A 22,713-nucleotide genomic window follows, 5' to 3' on the forward strand; every position below is an offset into this window, starting at 1 on the left:
TCCCGCAAACGTTGTTTTGCAAAAAAAAATTGATATTTTAATTTACAAATAAAAAATAAGGGTTGATCGTAGAGGAGTGAAAATTTATGGTTGTATGTATTCTTGTATGCTGTATCATAAAAAAAATAAAAACAAAAAATTTCGTTAAAAAAATATTTTTTTTTAAGTGTGAACAACCTTTATCACTTAGGGGTATAGAAAATAGATAGTAGCCGATTCTCAGACCTACTGAATACGCATATTAAATTTGGTAAAAGTCAGTCAAGCCGTTTCAGAGGAGTTCGAGTTCGAACACCGTGACACGAGAATTTTATATATTAGATTGTTTCAATCTATTTACAACAATGTTCACAAGCTTCAGTCGCAACTTCAACCTATAAATGCCCTCAGCAAGAAATAGACCTTTCTCAAAGATTGCCACTATGACCCGTCTTGCGCTGGGGTCCAGGGACCTCTTGCGACATTACTTTACGTAGCAGCTTTCCTAAGATATACATGGGTGAATATACTACAGTCTCCAGTCTTGACTAGGTTTGTAATATAATACGCAAAGGATGCAGCTGCACATCTTCTGGTAAATTGTTCATAAGTAATGGCATTCCTATACAATTACTGCACAAATTGTGAATTATATAAGACTGTATCTCGGGAATTGAACCCGTGACCTACGATGGCAACTCTCTTTACTCTACCGCTGAGCTACCGCAGCTCGAGAGAGATTTAAATTTTATGCTCATTAAATGAACTATTCGAGCCATCAACACAATAGGTTCACAGGATTCACTAAGAAATACATTTAAACACTAACACACATCACACTAATTATATATTTACGGTAACCTATGTACATGAAAATCCTAATTAATTTAATATAAATAATGGTCTCCATTAGCGCGATCTAAGGAATACAGATAAACTTGCTCCTAACGTTAGATTGCGTAAAGTATCTTATTCATTTGTAGGTCTATATATACGATTCTATAAGAAATGACCAAACGACATTTTAAATAAAGATAAATTTATTATCTGTAAATTTTAATATTTTTATTAAGCACTCTGTTAAAAGGCATATTACTCTATATATGAATATGTTCACGACAAATTGATTGATTTAATTGTCTTGATTTTGTTTAATTATTTATTAATAATACAATTATTAATAACTAAATCATAAACCTATCTGACTTTCTTGTAAGTTACGAACTAACGTGGACTTAATTTTAACTTGACGATATTTTATAATAAAGCTACTTTGACTTGAAACTTTCTTCCTAGGTCTCCCAAGATTAGGCAAAACCTAACCTCACAAACATTTGTAGTCATAGGCTTTCATCGTACCATAACAAAGCGCCATCTATGCAAATATTTTAACACTAGCATTAAGATAATAGTTGTAACTTGACTACATTTGGCGGCGAGAGCAAATAATAATAAATACATTTAAAAAACTTTTAAATTAAACGGTTTTTTGATACCCATATTGTGGTGGTTGTGGGATAATATGTTCCTAGTCCGCCATATTGGAACGGCGTCCATCTTGAATTTTAAATTTTGACATAATCATCGTGTTTTACTAGTGTAGCCCTTTCATTTGATACCCATATTGAGGGGGTTAAGGAAAAATACGTAATCCGCCATTTTGTATCGGCGGCCATCTTAGATTTATAAAGTTATTGATTTTATTATATCGTATTGTCATCTAAATTAAATGTGTGTACCAAATTTCAGATCAATCCGACAACGGGAAGGTGCTTAAATTTCAATTTCTAATTTTGATCCAAATAAATTCCGTACGGGTCGAACTAAATAAAACCCTTTAATGAAACCCGATTCGTACCTGCGCCCGAGGTCGCGGCCGAAACATTTGGGCCGGTGACGGCTGTTTATTTGGGAGCGATAAACAACAAACACGACTCGACCTTCGATCTCCAACATTAAGAGCTACTATCGCTTGCCCCGGCCGGCCGCGTCGGTGTCGCCCGACACGTGACTAAGGTGACACCATATTTGACAAATTTTAAGACAATCCCGAATAAAATTTGTTAGAGTTTATGACGATAATATTTTTTTTACAATATTTTTTTTTGGCTCGTACTAAACGCAGACAATTGGGAGAGGGTTGCCGCTATTTGATACGGATCCTTCGTCTCCCAGCTGCGAGGCACGACAACGGTTAATCATTTTCTCTTAAGGGTAAATACAGCTAAAATTTATACATATTAACAATACAAATTTGGAAGTTTTACTCAATTATATATTAGTTGGTACATTATTTTATTTCAAGTCGCTGCCCGAGTGCTAAAGACCGTTAAATGCCTTTGACGATGATATTAATATCAAATATACTTTGGACAAAATTTAAAACATTAAAACAAAACTGCGGTAAAAGTTTATTCAAGTGATAAAATCATCAGAATTAATTACTTTAATTTTTAAAGACATTGTTTAATTATAAACAAGCGAGTAGTGGTCGCCCAGCGGTAGAGTACACCGGCGATCATTAGCCACGGATTCGATTTCCGGGATACAATATTATGTACTTCACATTTTGTGCAATAATTATATAGGATTCCCACTGCTCACAAACAAGTTTCCAGAGGATGGGCAGCAGCGTCCTCTGTGTACCATAATACCACACTGCGATTGCCAACCCGCCTGCCAAACGCGGTGATTATAGAATATCTAGAATATCTCCATATCTTTGGGAGAGGTCTATGCCTTGCTTATAGTGTTATGTAATTAAATAATTTTCTGTAACATTTACAATGAGTTAATTATCCTGTTTTATCTGACGGATGCATTGCCACCCGCACGTGACTCCTCGCGATATCAGGCGCAGCATAACCTAATTAATTACGCGCCGAGCGATTCATTCAAGCGAGCGATATCGCCCGAACATACGTAACAACCCTTCGCCTGCTGCATGCTTTGTATTTCTAATTACTCTTTCTCTTTTTTTTCTAATTATTCTTCTCTTTCTAAGACCCTGCGTTTGGCATTAATCGGTGTAACATAACTCCTGAAGATGCCCCGTGGAGGGGTGAAACACGTGTTGAGTAATTTGGCGGTGGCGGTTGTGTAATTCGCATTATTTGCCGCATTTATCAGCGGGCTGGCGGGCGGTGCATTTCATTGCACGACTACCACTGCATGTGCGGAAGTGGCTAAATATTGGTCCTTTTTTTACTCTAATTACTCCTACAATTCTTCTTCCAGGGACAAAATCATTCTCTTTTTAATTTTTACGACAGATTTTCTTCTGTTACTTTTTAATTTAATGTTGTGCTTTTTTTATATGACCCCCGCTATTGGGGGCCCTCTCGTACCCCTATTTATGGTGGGACAGGGACTTTATTTGTAATTTAATTTTTTACATGATTGTTTTTTTCTCCCTCTTCTTTCATATTTTACTTTCTCTTTCGGTCTATTAGATAGATATCTTTCATGCTACATTTCTACTTTTTTACCCTTTTGCTCTGTTCATCTATCATTCTTTCCTCTTTTCTTAGTACATTTTTTCATTTTACATTTTTACTTATTTTCTTTAATACATTATATATCACATTTGAGTTTTATTTTATCACATTTTATCACATTTCTTATTGTATATTTGGATTTTTATTTTTTTGTATAACGTTTTTAACTATTTTTTTGCAACAAGCGCGGATGTCTTTCCTAGTTTCTTTTTCGTCTATGAGGGAGGCTATTGTCTCTTCCCTGATTTCAACGCCAGACCGGCACTCGAAGCCGTGCCGGAGTCCCCCGAATGCGGGACACCGGGCCACAAGGTGGATCACGGTCTGGTCCACGCCCGGTTCACAGAAGCACGGGGGGTCCTCCAATGTTGTGCTTTTGTATATAAATGGTATGATAGGTTCCGCATTATGTTCATTCATTCATTTCATTCATGTGGGCTGGTAGACGCCCACTGAAAGGGAATGGCTTACCACAAAGATTATTACAATGGCCGGTCCTGCGCAGCCGTCCAGCGATTTTGACAATGTCATCGATCCTCTTAGTGGGGTGCCGACCTACGCCACGCCTGTATAATTGACATTAAAAATTGTTAAATTTCATTTAAAAAGAACAGCTGTAGAGTTTCTAGCTGCCTGTTAGCAGATCAGTGTTCCAAGCGGACGGTAGCTAACTACACATGTTAAATCAACGATTCAAAAGCGCATATAAACAGCTATTTTAATAAAGATATTTGGAATTTTAACCCTTAGTAGCCTGATTTACGAAAGTGATTTTTTTTTAATATTACTGTGTTTGCTTGAGGGTCTAGATGAAGGGAAAAATAGATTTTTTTAATTTCGTTGGAAAGAATATTATACAACAGTAAAATACGTACAGCCAACCTGTAAAAAAAAAATAATAGTAATTTGAACATTCGATTTAAAAGATTGGTATCAAAATTGAAACTCAAGGTTATTAGGGGTTAAATTTTGACTGGCTTGTGGTCACCAACGGTATAATGTGTTAAAATAGAATTATATAACATTTTGTATAAACAAGATTAATATTTACTAATGATCAAAGAGAAAACTTTGTTCTTCAGTAATATGTAAACTAGCTAAGCTTATATTGTATATGTTGATGTTAATACTCCTAACCAGAAGGCTTTTGCAGGGTCCGTGAATTTAACATGATAAGACTAGCCTGAATTCGCTAATTCGCCCATCATCTGACGGAAAGCTATATGTGAACTCTGTGCTGAGTTGTGAATAACTGATGATGATGAGGATATGGTGTGATGAGTGGGTTGTGGAAACCTTGAGATGGAGTCAATGTGGACGTTCTTAGTACGGCTCGTTATGGTCTTGAAAGAGGAACGGGGGGAGTAGAGTATGGTGATGGGATTCAGGGTGGGTCCAGGCTAGTTCAATGTACACCAATACCTCACTTTGCGTCGTGGTTAGGTTCCAAAAAAACACGACGCAAATTGAAAAGCCGCAAAGTGAATTAGGATTTTTTTATAGCAAACCATGTAAAGATCGAAGATATGTTCCAGGGTCACGAAAATACTACTTTTTATAAAGAAAATTGAACAAAGTAAATATTTAAAAAACAAAAATGATGTAACTCTGCAAATAAATAAATTGGAAAAATATTCACCTTTTTTGTAACCAGAAACAAGACGTAAAAATTTATATAAATTTATTATTTTCTTTTAAAAAAAGCACAACACACTAAATTACAACACACTACGTAATTGAAACTGAACTCTAAAATTAGCAAAAAAAAAAGTAAAAATAAAACTGTATTCAAATTGCGTTGTTTTTAGTTAGAAAGGAAATCCCCGAGTTTTGATGGCATGACGCAATTCGAAACAAAAGTGTTGCCATCATTAAAAAAAAAAGAAAATTTCAAAAAACAAAATTAAAGATTCGAACCCAAAACAACGCAACCTCGAAAATCTAACGACGCACAGTGAAAATAAGTACTAATTAAGCAGCGACACAACTTCGAAAAAAACGCAAAACGAAACGACGCAAATCGAGGTATTGGTGTACTCCATCAACATCACGTTAATATATGTTAAACCAGTATTACCTTTATTTTCCTGAGTTTATTACAAAACACTTGTATATAAATAAGTTATTAACTTTATGGAGCTTAAAGAAAGATATGTTACTAGTCTGTATGTAATAGTAATACTAAATGTATATATCGGTCATTTTATTATATATAACATTGTTTTACACATATATAAGGTTTTATTGTATATTAACCATAGCAAACCATAATTTTAATATATTTAATTTATTTTAAAGTCTAGAAGTTATTCTAGCCCAGAGTTCCCCAAACTTTTTTGTGTCGTAGACCCCTTGCCATGTTTTTCCGTGGTGGGTAGAAGCCCTACTTACCTTATATTGATTTCCTGTAAATTTCTAACTGTAGTGAAGTTTAGTGTTAAAAACTTAAAGTAAAAACACATGATAATTTATACATTTATTAATTGAATTTAAATTAAAACTACTCAAAATAAAATTTTGTATCTGTTATGTAAAATATACGTAACATTCAATAAACATAAAATAAACTATAAGAAAATAACATAAGCAATAAGTCAATATTTTTAGTGAGAAGGATGAACCTGATGCTTTAATAATAAATTATCAACATTTGGCGTCAATTTTGTATGGGTTAATCTTAAATTTCCTCGGCTAATGATGTCCAGTCTGTGGACCCCCATTTTCATTTCATGGACCCGCAAATTTTTTTTCGCTGACGTAGACCCCTTGTAGGTTGTCATTGACCCCTAAGGGTCGATATAGACCACTTTGGGAATCACTGTTCTAGCCGAAGAGTCTTTTACATTATCTCTCACACTATAGATTTCAGAGATAGCTCTCTCCTGTAACCTAAAAATTGTATTTATTTCAACATTGTCTCATAAAAGTAACTCCTATGATATAATCCTGAAAAATGAAGGACTGTATATGTCTACAATATATAAACATATTTATTTTTGTACATTGTTATAAATAACTAATGTAAACTTATATAATATATTGCAGTTGGCTGGCCTATTTGAAATAAATAGATAAATAGATTAAGTAACTGAAGTAATCTCGATGTAACAAAATATTACTTCGCTTCAATGTTTCCCAACGTGAGGCCCACGCCCCACAAGTGAGCAATGTAATTGTAGAGGGAGGATATTCAAAAGGAAAATGGACTCGATAATAGTTTAACCTTTATATATATATATATATATATATATATATATATATTAAGTAGATGTAAGAATTTTAGAAAGGCAAAGGTGGGTTATGACTCATAAAAGGTTCAAAAATACTGGTATAGAATAATAAATCAAAAAAAAAAATTACGTGTATATAAACCTAGTTTAAAAATTATTCCAAACAAAACATATTCCTTTAAAACTCCGGGTCAAAATCCTCTTATACTGTTCTTCGCAAAAATGAATATAGTCACTTCATTAATAAACATATGATTTTAATTTGAGTCGGAGAGAAACTGGTTTTTATGAATAATTTAAATAATTTGTCTCTATTGCGACCTTCGGATTTTTGTACCGATTTAATATTGAATTAAAATGACCATAACATCTATTTTTTTTTATTTAAACTTATATTTTTATTAACCTTTATCTATTAACTCAAAATTTTTTATACCTATCCCTCCTTCATCGAATAAAGCGATAATCACCGTTATCAGGTTTATAAATATTTGCAATCTACGAGTTCCAATACACTTTGTCAAATTTTTACATAGTTTTCTAGCTAAAATGGCGGAGTTAGGCTTATTTTTTATATAAATAAACAAGGTAAAATACAAACAAGAATAAAAATATTATACGATGTACGTAAAAATTTACAATGCGAAAAGTTGCATTATAGAACTTATTTTATTCGGTCGAAGCTTGTTTACATCTTAAGTTTATGGATATTTGACACTTCGCAATGAACTTGGCGCATTTGACAGTACGCAATGAACTTCGCGCATTTGACTGTCACTTTGAAACTCGTGCATTTGACGCACACAGCGTGCATGACAGATAGCCGCAGGAACCTTGAAGGTTTTGGAGTACATACCACGAAAGCGCAGCATAGGATACGCTCCCTGAATGTGGACATACGACCAGATTGATGGAGTCTCTTGGAAACCTATGGGGAATACCTACTTCCAGCTGAAGAGATCCAAAGGCTGATATGACAATGACGTAAGTAAGAAAAGGACCAATATTTAGCCACTTCCGCACATGCAGTGGTAGTTGTGCAACAAAGTGCACCGCCCGCCAGCCCGCTGATAAATGTGCATGCGGCAAACAATGCGAATCAAACTACCGCCACCACCAAAATTACTCAACACGTGTTTCACCCTTCCACGGGGCATCTTAAGGAAACTCCCGGTTGTGTGATTCGTATTGTTTGTCGCATACGCATTTATCAGCGGGCTGGCGGGCGGTGCATTTCATTGCACGACTACCACTGCATGTGCGGAAGTGGCTAAATATTGGTTCTTTTCTTACTCAGGATGGACTTCCGCAAGGTAACGCCTGATTCCATTGAATAAAATAAAAAAAGACAATGACGTAATCAAAAAGGACCTTAATTTAATTCTAGTTTCTGCAAAATAAGCATCTTCTTACATTCTTATCACGTATAAATGACCACTATATAATAATGTGTATAAAATGGGGACAAATTTCGGAGTTCGCTATTGTATATATTTGCTAGTCAAACCACGAGGTCGGAAAATTTTGAGCGAGTTCGTCGTAAACATAATTTAGAACAAAAAAATACGCACGGTTCGCGATCAAATGTTTTTTTTACATACATATAAAGTATTTATAAAAATAATTTTGTTGTAATGTAATTCATTTTATAAATATAACATTAACTTATATGTTGACGATAGATGTCAAATGTCATTGAAAATTTATTGATTACTATGTTCTATTTGATAACCAACTGGTACCATCGGAAACGAGGTCGGATCGTATATCCAAGGGGAACCCTAAATCGTACTAGATAGAAGTGTTGCTGGTGTTTCTTCCGCCACTTATTCTCCCAGCGCTAACGCTGTACTCTTACGCCCATGTGTGGGAATGCTAAGCGGGTATATCGATGTGTGACAGCCCACGCCGAGGTCGAGGCTCCCCTGGGTGCCCTCAAGCTCCGCCAGTTTGAAAGAGGTTTTTGGTTGGGCCTCCTTTGCGCCTTGCCACCTTAATCCGCGGTGTCTAAAATGTCTTTTGGGCAACAGTGACATTTCGCTCCAAAAAAAGCTGTCTCGGCAGACTTTGTCTTGCCCGAGGTAATTGGCTGTTGCATTCAATCAGAAAAATAAATTAGCCTAACATATTATATAAGCACATTATTTATGGAATAAATGAGAAATAAAAATTTTTATTTGGTGATACATAAATATTGATCGATGCGCTGTTACACGGCTATATAGTTAACTGTTTGACGCACGAAGTACAAAGTGAACTGTCAAACACTCAAATCTCGTCACGAACTGTCAAACGCGCGAATTTCATTGCGAACTGTCAAACGCGCGAAGTTCATTGCGAACTGTCAAACGCGCGAAGTTCATTGCGAACTGTCTAACGCGCGAAGTTCATTGCGAACTGTCAAACGCGCGAAGTTCATTGCGAACTGTCTAACGCGCGAAGTTCATTGCGAACTGTCAAACGCGCGAAGTTCATTGCGAACTGTCAAACGCGCGAAGTTCATTGCGAACTGTCAAACGCGCGAAGTTCATTGCGAACTGTCAAACGCGCGAAGTTCACTGCGAACTGTCTAACGCGCGAAGTTCATTGCGAACTGTCAAACGCGCGAAGTTCATTGCGAACTGTCAAACGCGCGAAGTTCATTGCGAACTGTCTAACGCGCGAAGTTCATTGCGAACTGTCAAACGCGCGAAGTTCATTGCGAACTGTCAAACGCGCGAAGTTCACTGCGAACTGTCTAACGCGCGAAGTTCATTGCGAACTGTCTAACGCGCGAAGTTCATTGCGAACTGTCTAACGCGCGAAGTTCATTGCGAACTGTCAAACGCGCGAAGTTCACTGCGAACTGTCAAACGCGCGAAGTTCATTGTGAATCGTCAAACGCGCAAAGTTCACTGCGAACTGTCTAACGCGCGAAGTTCATTGTGAATCGTCAAACGCGCAAAGCTCACCAAAAACTGTCAAACGTGCGGAGTTCATTGTATACTGTTAAAAGCGCGAAGTTCATTGCAAACTGTCAAACGCTCGAAGTTCATTGCGAACTGTCAAACGCGCGAAGTTCATTGCGAACCCTCAAATGCCCGTTCTATAATTTTGCAAGTTTCAGCATGTTGTGCTATTGATTTATTAAAAAACATTCTTCGTAGTATAAGGAAACTTTAATAAAAAGACGAATAAAATCGGTAAAGTCATTGTCAAGGTTATGACGTAATCAAAGGATACGGGGATTTATTTTTATATACATAGATACTTCTATTTCAAATTATGTATAAAATTCCGTGACACACTGTACTGTCCTGTATTGAGGTCTCAATGGAACGTGTGGTGGAGCAAGAGAAAGTGGAAGTCAAGCGATCTCATGGATGCCCTCCAGGGAGATGAACATCACCAAATCTGCCACTAAACACTCGATAAATAGATGCTCTTACTCCGCCAACCATCGAGCTACATGGCGACGCTCTGCCGCAGCTACACGATCACCCCGACGTGGTGTCAGGTGTGCTTCATATACAAAAGTAATAAAATATCTTTAAATATTAAATTATATAATACACTAATACAAAGTCACCTGTGGTAAGCTAGCAGAAGAGAACTGAGTGTTGCGATTGTAAGTCGCGAGTTCTACTTCCGGGATTCTTACTTTGTGTATAAATTATATAGGATTGTCACTGCTCACAGATAAGTTTCCAGAAGATGGACAGCAGTTTTCTCTGCGTACCATAATACCACACTACCATAAAAACCTGCCTGCAAAGCGTGGAGATTATGGTATATACCGTAGAGATATCTATACTTTGCAGTGAACTTCTATGAGCTGAAATAAAACTGCATATTAAAATTAATTACTGTTTATTATGAATTCAATACAATCAATTAATGTTACGTGTTTCAGAGTGATCAATTTATATAGGGTGATTGTAAATCGGTGTAGAATCTTAAGGCTTTAGCGCTCATGTGTTGTTCGACTGCTAATTTAAAAAAATAAACGTTTATATTTATTTCTGGAATTAAAATAATTAATGTTATAATTAACTTAGTTTTGGACTTTTCTTAGATCAAGGCGCGATAAGAACACTAAGTTTTGATGTAAAGGAAGCTATTATAGGAAAATTTAAATCTGTTCCAATATCTATAATGATATCTTTCATATATGATAGCATAACTTGGTAAAGACGTGTTCATATAAGGGTATGTCAACGTTTAATATATCTCCACCTGTTCACGTGTTATTCACTTGTTCTTCTTCATTCTAAGGTGTTTTTATTAACAGATGTTTAGAAAATTAATTTGAATACTTTCATCCATTTTTTCCTAAACTGATTCACGTTATATCTTTGTGTGTGTGGGGGGGGGGGGCGTTATATCATTGCTAAATAAAATTACTTTTAAAATCCTTTTGATTATATATTTATATATATATATATATAAATCATAGACTAGTTTCAACTGTCCGCCATGTTTATTATTGATATCGTTTATTTAATGTCGTGCGTGTCAGTGGAGCGCCTGAACGCAAGCCGATCAGCGGCCACAGGACAACAGAAGTCAGTGATCGTGCCGTGAAGTGTTCAGTGATCACCAGAAGTGGATGTTACGGTGTTGCCATTCACACGTCGTCTGTTTACCTGTAAGTTTTCTCTGGTCATCTTTGCATAAAAATTTTATAATTTTTTTTAAATGCAATAATTTTAAAAACTGCACAATAAAAGGTACAATACAGTTATAAATAAGGTTTGTAAAAGTGACCTCAAAAATACCAGAAGAGTTTACTGTAAACTTTTTTCAGTTGAATTTGTTTTGAAGCTTTAAGCTTTCGGACATGTCATATGGGATTTCAATTTGATACCAGTGTCAATAAATGTGCAACACTGACATTTTTCTTTCGATATATAAAAGTGACTTAATGTGAAAAATAATAATTAATTAAATTGAGTAAGCGATATATCAAATGTTTTTTAATATTAAAATAACGTTAAATTAAAAATTTCGAAAATAGAATTTAAATTTGTTTGCATCTAAATATTTAAATAGGCCATATATTTTTAATATAAATATATAGCCTATTTTATCGTTGAATAATATTTTTTAATATTGAAATTAGTGAAAATCATATGCAATTACTGTTCAAGTTATGTCATTTATTTTAAGTAAGTAAGCATTTTGGTAACTTTTAAGTTCACATTTATCAGTATTCCTTCCCATCTCTTGCCGTTATATTTTGAATAAATAGTTACTTTGTTGTTTAAAACCATAATCGCCTTAAGAAATAATATTTAATCAAAATTTTTTGCAAAGATTTTATAAATTATATGATTATTTTGGATACGCAATGCTTTGTGTGGCACCAACAATAGAACTGGTTTTATTAGTTTTAATAATTCAAATAATATCACTATATAGTAACGAAGGAATTGAACTGTGGTAGTCCAGCGATAAAGGAATGCGACTCGCGATCATAAGTCCTGCGTTCGATACCCGGATACGATCTTATATAATACTTACTTTGTGCATTAATTATATAGGGTTGCCACTGCACACAAGTAAGTTTTCAGAGGATGGACAGCATTCTCTGCGTATCATAATATTACATTGCGATCGACAACTCGCCTGCCAAGAGTAGAGATTATTATGGTATATTGCCCCATAGATATCTTCGAGAGAAGCCTATACCTTGCAGTAGGAATTTATAGGCTGAAAAGACAATGTATATAATAATACATTCCTATATCCCATGATCACGTCATAGCTTGAGCACTGTTTTAACGATTTATTTTGTATTTTTTGTTTTAAAAATTTCCTAATAATTTTTTGGACGTATGAAAAAAAATAACTTCTAGGGTGACTTGTGTTTACAATATCGATAAATAAAGGCAGTTGTTGAATGTTGGTTATTACAAATTTTATAAATTCATAAACTCGAAATATATAATTTCTTTTAACATTATAAGCAGTAAGCTACCAGCTTGGAATGCGGAAACTCTAAAGTAAATTATAGCATCATATATTTTCAGTAAGATCAACTAAAAACTATTGAATACTGTAATAAGATTTATTTAATAATAATAACGATAATTTTAGATTTTATACTAATAAAAGGAAGGTCTAAGACATCTTATGGAACTTTATTATATATACAACCGGACCGAAAAAAAAAATTGTTAATTTTTTGAAATTCAATCAAAAAATTAGGGAATAAACATTATTTATTCAAGCATCAGAAAGTATTTTTAAAAATGTAGTGTTGATTTTCCCAACGTGGGGCCCACGCCCTTCAGGGGGACAATCGAATTTGGATTCAACACCAGTGAAACTATTTCGCTTTAATATAAAAATAATGTGTGTTATATAAGAAGGTGTAAACTAACGTAAGGCATGGGTCAAAGGTTGCCAAAATTAAGTGTAATAGAACCTTTTACCCAGAAACGAGGCGAGTGAATGCTCTGTGAATGAAAGAAAACGTGAAAGATTAAAGAATGAAGATAGAGAGATATTGTGAAGAATGAGAGAGAGAGGATGAAAATAGAAAGGTTTATATTCCTGTCCTAAAAGTAATATGGGGGTAAGTGTATATAAAAACAAGAAAAAGGTTTTATAAATACTGATGCAGTATTAAAAACATTAATGGTTTACCTTCCGGACATACGAAACGAAAGTCCTTTGACCGAAGCAGTAACAGCCCTACAAGACTAACAGCTACAAACAAATACAATAACATACATTACAAATAAATACGATGTCATTAATATAGGGTGGACCATAAACTTTTGCACTTTTGAAACATGTGTAGAAATAAATAGTACAAATGCTATTTTGTTTATGATTTATTTACCGTAATTATCATTTATTAAAATTTATTTTTTAAAAATAACATCGTCGAGATGTGCTCCGTCTCGCCGCTGGCCCCTTACTCTCACGGTTTTGGAGAAATCAAGTGTTGCTATTTGCAAAAATTTTTGGCCCACCTTATATAACTATTCTTTTTTTAAAAAGACAGTTAAAAAGACCAGAATCTAAAGAAAGAGTTCTTTGACTTCAGACTTAAGCCTTTTTTGCACTGTAGAATATTGTTACATAAATAAACTGTAACATTTATGTGAAAGGGGTGCATAATTGTATCACCGAACTGCACTGATATAAACATTACTAAATTATTATTGTCACGACGTCGTTGGCTGCGATATCATGTAAAACTGAATGATTTAATATTCGACTATTTTATTGTTATGTTTTAATTTTATTAATGTGCGGTGAGGTAAGAGAATTTTTATTTAAAGATTATTTTAAAATTTATTGTCTAAAGTGGCAGGTGCGGGGTATATCGTTCTTGCAACTAATAACTGAGACGGATGACATAGTATCGCTACACACACATATATATATATAATACAGTCAGCGCACGACCGGCCATCATGGCTATATTTGAGGGAGAACTATTTTTTGTAGTTTCCTTCCTTTCCTAGTTCACACGTGATGAATATTTTTCCACCTGACAATCTGCACGTGCTTATTGGCAAGTTAGTTGGCAATGTCACATTTAAGTTGGCTGTTGGGATTGTATTAGCTACATTATGTTATCATCAGAGGCGCATCGAAAAGGGGAATTCCACAGAAATATAATTCTTCATACACATCAGGCGAATGAGAGCGCTCCAAATTACTTCTATTGGTTGAACATTGTTTTCATAGTTTGAATCGGTATTGATTTTGGCTAAGTTTGAATGAATATAATAGCCCTCTTATCTTCAATCCACACTCATTGTACAAACAACAACGTCTGCCTCATCCTCTATTAGAGTGACTAATGAAGGTCCTGAATCCTGAAAGCCTTAGTTTATAGTACAGTTTACGGACCCTTCTGTTCCGTGAACTCATTTCCGAAGCTGTAAAAGCCTTAGGGCTAACAGAAAAAGCATCTCGAATCAGTACATCCCTTGTAGTGGATGTCTATCGATTGATAACATCATGATAATGAAGGCAGAGAGATTAGACCAGATGATTTCCATCTCGCACACTTGTTAAATATCCAGCGTGGCAGTCAAAGAGATTGATGGGCGAGATGGAACTGAACATTGTTACTTGCAGTCGTTTCGAAGATACTGGAAGGCGTGGAGAGTGTTAAACACAACTCCTGAAGATGCACCGTGGAGGGGTGAAACACGTGTTGAGTGATTTAACGGTGGTAGTTGTGTGATTCGCATTGTTTGCCGCATACGCATTTATCAGCGGGCTGGCGGGCGGTGCACTTTGTTGCACGACTACCACTGCATGTGCGGAAGTGGCTAAATATTGGTCCTTTTCTTACTTAGGATTGACTTCCGCAAGGTAACACCTGATTCCAATAAATACGTCCTAGAATATCAAAGACCAGGCGAGTTGAAGATGAAGAGGATATTGTAAAACAATATATTTGAACACCCATATCATTTGTTAAACACATGAAAATATAAATTAATAAAACGCGAGTCAATTAATTATTATGGCATTTGACAGGTTATTTAAATTCATTCAAAATATATTTGATTTTCCAGTTATGTCAAGGTTACAAAGTCCACGTGAAGATACGTTCATGGGTCACGTTTTTCTTTATCAGTCACATGGATCATTCGGTATCAATTTGTTATAGGGTAAATCAGTTAGATGTTTTTATTTATTATTGTATTATATTTATAATATGTATTAAACCTTTTTTATTATAAGTATATATGTTATATACGTATGTATGTATGTTTATATTTATTTATGTTCATTTGTTTGTGAGTATTTTTTTGTACACGTGAACTACCCTTTATAAGTACTTTTATCTTTTCCTTACTATAGTTGTCTGTAAGAGATTGTCTTGTGTAATAAGACCGCCCATTGTACTTTTCTGTATATTATTGTAAAACTTATTAAATGTATCTTATCGTGTACAATAAAGAATATTAAATAAAAAAATAATAAATAAATAGGTAGAACCTAATTATTGTTGTAGAAATTTTGGGCGAAATAAAAATTATTACAGTATTGCTTTATAGAGCTCTACTCGGAGTTTCTGTTCTGTTTCTGCTGTGAGATCGAATCAGGAATGAGGATATCCACAGAAGAACCAAGATCGCTGATGTAGCTGGAAGAATTGCTCATCTGATGTGGCGTGGGCAGGCCCCCACTAGTTTGATTGACAAGTTAAGGTTACGGGATATCTCTGGTTGCAGGTAGTCCAAGATCGGTCATCGTGGCGATGTTTGGGAAAGTCAATTCCCTGCAGCGGGTATCTTTCACATGTGTATAATAATAAAATATCGATGTACCCGAAATTATTACAAGAAATGAAATTAGTAACTTCTTTGTAGGCATAGACCTTCTATAGTAATGAAAATTTTAATGCCTCAGGAATAATAGGCAGCAAAATTTAAAAATTCATCTACCAAAAAAAAAATAGAAATAATTCGTAATCTGCAATAGCGGTTAACCTGCGAAATATAAATGGAGTTGCTGACATGACATCTCCCTACGATATCGTGCTATTTAATTTAGTCACATAACATTGTTTATTAATTTTTTTAAGGTGCCATGTACCTGAAAATTGGATTATTAATAAAAGAATTCAAGTTAAGCGTTATTTTTTTAATCTTCAATTTTTACTTCACGTAAATACTAAACATAAAATACAGTAATAATAGATAAACAAGGTGATGATCACCGTTCTGTCAGCCGATAGACGTGCACTGCAAGGTAAAGGCTTCCCCCAAAGATCAGCACGATGTCCGGTGCAGCACTACCAGCATCCAGCGGCTACCCGTGACCATGACTACATCATCAATCAAAGATCTGAAGTGACAGTAAGGGAGGCGCATTGGTCGTTTTAAACCTATCTTCACACTATTACACTATTTTGACCATATATATTTACCTTTATTATATATTATATACATTTATTTATTTTGTATGACATTTATCCAGTTTGGGTTAGTCCAAATTCGAGAAAGAGATCACTCGTCTGGGAAGCTGATGATGAAAGTCTTAGACCAATGTGTCTTGACTGTGATGAGAAACGGATCCGCGTCGAGAGCGCTTAACACGGGTGTCATAAACCACGAGGTCACTCAGAGAGTAATGGCGAGGTCTATGCTTGGAGTTTCACTGCGAAATCCAATCGAAAATGAGGAGATCAAGACGAACCAAAATCATCAGAGTAATATGAAGTCTGAAGTGAAAGTGGCAGTGGCGATTGAGCCGAAAAATTCTCGTGGTCCAACCACCGACGACATAATAATATCTATTTTTAGAACGTCTAAGATAAATAAATTTGGGTAACTAGTAAAATGTGTAATATACTTTATTTATTTATATCTAGGGCGATGATACGACGAAAGTTATTTGGGCAGTGACCTTTGATATCTCACGAGATACGGCCGGAGAATTTGGGAAACTGTGTTTGTAGTGTTGATAAGGTTAATAAGTCACTAAAGAAAGGGGTTGTTGATAAGAATAAAATTATCTATTTCCGCACAAGCTAATGCAATGGTGGTCGCAGGAACGGTCATTGTGGCCATCCTTTCGAAAGGCTTTTGTCTTGTTATATACATTCACACCTTTACAACTTTTAAACCTATAACCAATTGTCTTGTATGAACATAAACAAGGTTTATTTATGAACTAGATACCGCTTTTTTAAAAAAAAAAACGAGTAACGCCATCTAACGGATACATCAGAAAACTTTTAAAGTATTTAATTGTTGAGAATCCATTACGGTTACAGTTCACCTCTAGTTTCAGGACCTCGACAAAGGCTGCCATCATTGCTTTCCAATAGGATCGGAAAGTAACGTCGCTTCCGCGAGTTAAATTCACACGACTACAAACTTTTAACAAATTTTTGTTTCTAAGTAAGAAAAGGACCAATATTTAGCCACTTGCGCACATGCAGTGGTAGTCGTGCACGACTACCACTGCATATGCGCTAGGATGCATGTGCGATAGGATTGACTTCCGCAAGGTAACGCCTGATTCCATTTAATATTTTTGTTTCTTACCAACAATATATTCACCTTCGTTATCGACAACCTTTTGTCATCTAGTATACAAATCAATACCGGAGCGGTGAAAATCAATCTATTTTACTCTTTACTTTCCGGTCTAAGGGGATACTTATAACTATTTTTTAATTTTATTTATTCATATATACTTTATTTTGCACAATAGACAATAACTAAAAAAAAACTTTTAAAATAGACGTACAAGAGGAGGTTCTATTGCTCGTGGCGATCTCTATTAGACAATATGGAGATCGGAGATATGAAGGAGAGGCAGTTTAGGGCGTACATATATACAAATACATACATTACTATACACTTATATAAATACAAAAATACTATGTAGTAGTAATATAAAAATATGTTTGTAAGTATATATATATATATATATATATATATATATATACAAATTAATAACAAATATCCCACATTATCCTATTTTAGAGGGCCCGGGAACTGCTCTTTTACCATCTTTTTAAATGCCAACAGCGATTTAGCGCGTCTTATTGGTTCTGGTTACTCATTTTTATTGTGTTATCTAAATTTATTTACATTTATTCACACAGCACCCGGTCTGCCGCCTTTGTGCTGCCGTTCCGAAAGCATAGCTTGTATTACATAAGTTTTAATTAAGCATTAACTCAATAATTATTCGCAAAGTCATAACTTGGAACGTTATCTCTCTGTCGCGGGTCAATAAACTGGAGAGTGCTAAGTGCACATGTAATTACATATTCGCATTATATCAACGTACGCACGTGTCATTACATCTGACCAGAATAGACGAACTAGTTTATGTTTAATGATAAACACAATAATAAAATAATGTGTCGAATAAAAAGCATATTACTGCATATCAGAAACGCATATAAAGTGATATAATATATTCGACTGTGTTTACATGTATCAAGATGGATTTATTAAAAGGTTAATTTTTATATTAAAAATAAAGTTATATAAAATTTCGTTTTGTACTCTTTTTAACTTGTATTTCTTTCTGTTTAAATGAGTGTATATATTGAAGGGACCAGATCTGTATTTCTTCCTCCTATGTAACATACATAATTTTTATATTAAAACGAAAGTTAAAATTGAGTCTAATTTCCAATTACATCATTTATGGGGCGTGAGCTGCTTGTTAGGAAACAGTGAATTATATGCATTACAAAATTTTATTTTAAAAAAGGAATAAATGCAAAACAAGCCGTGAAAAAAATTTATGATGTTTATGAACCTTTTGCTGAGTGATAGCAAAGGCGTTACCTTGCAAAAGTCCATCTTAAATAAGAAAAGGACCAATATTTAACCACTTCCGCACATGCAGTGGTAGTCGTGCAACAAAGTGCACCGCCCGCTAGTCCGCTGACAAATGCGCATGCGGCAAACAATGCGAAGTACACAACTGCCACCGTGCCAAAATGTCTGCGATCGCTAATCCACCCGCTCATCGTGGCGATTATGATACATCCCCTTATAAATAACTTAGAGGGAGGCCTACACCTCGAAATTACAACAAATAACAAAATAAAAGCATATAAACTAAAAATGAATATAATTTTCATACAAACACAAAATTAACTTTTTGTTATTTTCTACGCGACCTTTTTTACTTGGTGATTAAATCCTTAACCTTCCGTGCTATTCAATAGACTGCGATACGGCAAGGTGTCAAGGTGATCTCTAAAGGAATAATAACTTTACTTAAAAATTACAAAAAGGTAAATTAAGATTAAAATAATTTTCGCATCATACATATATATATTTGCATACACACATATATATATATATACATATATTTGTGTATGTATGTATGTATATATGATCAACTAGTATATATATATATATATATACTAGTTGATCGTCGAAACGTCGTTTTGCAAAAAAAAAATTAAAGTTTTTAATTAACACATAAAAAATAAGTGTTCATTGTAGAGAGATGAAAATGTGTGTATTTTTGTATGCTGTATCCTAAAAAATTAAAACAAAAAAAATTTTGCTTAAAAAAAATTAGGGGTGAACAACCCTTATCACTTAGGGGTATGGAAAATAGATAGTAGCAGATTCTCAGACATACTGAATACGCATATAAAATTTGGTAAAAATTGGTCAAGCCGTTTCGGAGGAGTACGGTAACTAACATTGTGACATGGAAATTTTATATATATATGTATATATACATATACATGTATATATATGTATATACATATACATATACATATATATGGTTGTATATATATATATTTATGCATAAATGCTGCTGTGATCAAAGATTAAAGTGAAATTGTCATTTAAAGCTCCCGGACATTATGAAGGCAGGTAATTCCTTTTTCAAGTTGGTAGGATTATCAATAACATTTGCCGTGCGTCTGTTCGTCAAAAAGTTTAATTATCTCCGAGTTAAACGTGTTTTTGTCAAACAAGTCTCCATTGGTGTTAAACTCGCTTAATTTATTGCAATAAAAAGCGCTAATGTTGGAAGACATCTTTCATTACGTCACATAATCCGCTAATCATTTATTCAATAACGATTTGCGGATCTAATAAAAGCATATATTGAGATAAAGGAATAGCATGTTCAATTCACGTTCCGCATCTCTGACCGACACGGCCATAATATTTTTTTGTGTTGAATAATTTTTTCGTGTTTGAATTTAAATTCGGTAGTCAGTGATTTATACGCCATTGTATTAAAATCAGAATTGTAAATTGTAAATGGTTTTGTAAACATATAAATACATCCTTACCTTCTTCGATCACTACTGCCTCTCATATTCCTTGCCCAACGTGCTCTGGTGACGATGATATGTCATTTTTTTTATACATAATTTGGATATTGTTTACTACAAATTAGTCGGTTTTATTTATATTAAAAAACTTTGTAAGTTTTGTATTAAAAAATAACATATAAATTAGCAAAGGAAAAGGAAAGGGAACCTCCCTTTTTTACGAAATTTCCTCGAAATGTTTCATTTTTAAACGGTTTTATTTAGTAGGATTTCATATTTTTCCTTAACCCCCTCAATATGGGTATCAAATGAAAGGGCTACACTAGGAAAACACGAAGATTATGTCAAAATTTAAAATTCAAGATGGACGCTGATCCAATATGGCGGACTAGGTACATATTTTTCCACAACCACCACAATATGGGTATCAAAAAACTGTTAAACTTGAAAGTTTTTAAAATGTATTTATATTTTCTTCAGTCTTCTTAGTACACTACTCAACAAGGAAACTAGAAAACAATTGACGGAATCGAACGAACCGCAGTCGAATCTCGCGCTTAGAAACATACTTGAATTATATTTATTTAAATAGATGACAAACTTGTCATAAGATTCTCTTGGCTTTATCAAATTCCTAACTCTTTTGTAGGCACCCGTGTACACTTTTATATTTATATAATATAGCTTTACCCTGTTGCGGTGCAACCTACTAAAATATATTTGAAGAAATATCACCCACGACTCGAAACGTCATCATTTGATTCAAGACATCAAGAACTGTCACGGCGATATCTAAAATTCATCATGACAGTAGCGCCATCTGTCAAAATTTGGTCATACTAACTTAGAAACTTTTGTGGACTCATGCGCAATAACTTTGCTGAAGATTATTACATGAACAAATGAATAGTTTAATATATAAAGGACATACAGACAGACTTTCATTTATATATATATATATAGATAATAATAAAATTATTTCATTAAAATTCATTAAACAAAATTCATTATCATACTGGCTGATAGACGATTTATGCAGCCTTCCCTAAAGACCTAATGCGCTGAGAGACAGCATTCATTTATTAATATCTCGCAGCATTTTTGATAAAATATGGGTTCACTAAACACGTAAGTATTATTATTCTTAAAGAACCGTCAATGAAAGCTTTTTGAACATTTCTGGAGACTGGAAATAGATTATTAAGTTCCCTTGGACCACGTTTGAATATTTGACCAATATGTTACACTATGTAAAAACACCCAAGTAAATTTATTAATATTTATAAAATACAAGGTAACTTATAACATTGATATATAAACAGTTGAGTTGGGGGGTAGTGCAATAACCGCAGTTATTACGTTCAGTTAAAATGACATTGTGATGTTATGTGCAGTGCTAATATAGTTTTAATCTAGTTTAACTGTGTTTAGATATAAAAGACAACACTTTATATAACGTGACAGTTGATGAGAAATATATGAAGAAGCCTGTTTTATAAATCGGTCAGTATTAAAGATTATAATTTATATCGTATACGTTACGTATACGTTTCGTGTAAAAGTCTATCAACCTAGGTGATTTACAGAACGCTTTTATTTGACAAAATATATACATGGTGTTTGATTTTAGATGTAAAAGATTGGAAGTGGTGAATGTACGTACATCTCTCTATTTAAAAATCAATAATTTCATAAACATTAAATAATTATAATAAATTTAATTATTACTATGTATTATAATTAATTATTATTTTGCATCTGTCATCGTTGCATCTTGCAGCCAGGTGTTATTGTTATGTAGCATTAATATAAAAAATAATAATTGTAATATATTTAATGTAGTCAATTTATATAGGTTGATTGAAAACCCATGTATATCTTTTAAAGATAATCTTCCTTTTATTTAATGGTCCCCGCTGTTCGGGACCTCTCGTTCCCCTATCTCGTGTGGGACAGGGACTTTTAAATTCTAGTAATTTATTCATATTTTTTATTATTATCATTCTTCTCTTTCATATATTATCTTATCTGTCGTACTGTTTCTTTCATTCTACAATTTTCCCAGTCTTTCTCTTTCATTCCATTAGCCATACATCCATCCTCAACCACTACATTCTAGGTTTCCTTACTATTTTATCTTGCAACATTATTTATTGTTCAAATATTAAACACGTATTTTCTTTGTAATTATCATCTTATATTATACTATTTATTAAACTATTTTTGGTACTACTATATTCCTTTTATTTCTATATTTTAGTGTTCGATT

General features: G+C 34.0%; 1 protein-coding gene across 1 annotated transcript in view; it reads left to right on the plus strand.

Moving 5' to 3' along the window:
• The first annotated feature begins 11,234 nt into the window (after nucleotides 1-11,234).
• Nucleotides 11,235-22,713, plus strand: part of LOC137922636 (scavenger receptor class B member 1-like) — a 102,794-nt gene continuing 91,315 nt past the window's right edge. Inside the window, exon 1 of the mRNA XM_068765629.1 lies at nucleotides 11,235-11,333. The gene's annotated coding sequence lies outside the window, so the exon portion shown is untranslated. The remainder of the gene's footprint in view (nucleotides 11,334-22,713) is intronic.

The sequence above is a fragment of the Battus philenor genome, unplaced genomic scaffold, assembly GCF_028537555.1.
Source record: "Battus philenor isolate CCGP_79_NKW_IND1 unplaced genomic scaffold, ilBatPhil1.0.hap1 SCAF_20, whole genome shotgun sequence".
NCBI classification, from domain to species: Eukaryota; Metazoa; Arthropoda; class Insecta; order Lepidoptera; family Papilionidae; genus Battus; species Battus philenor.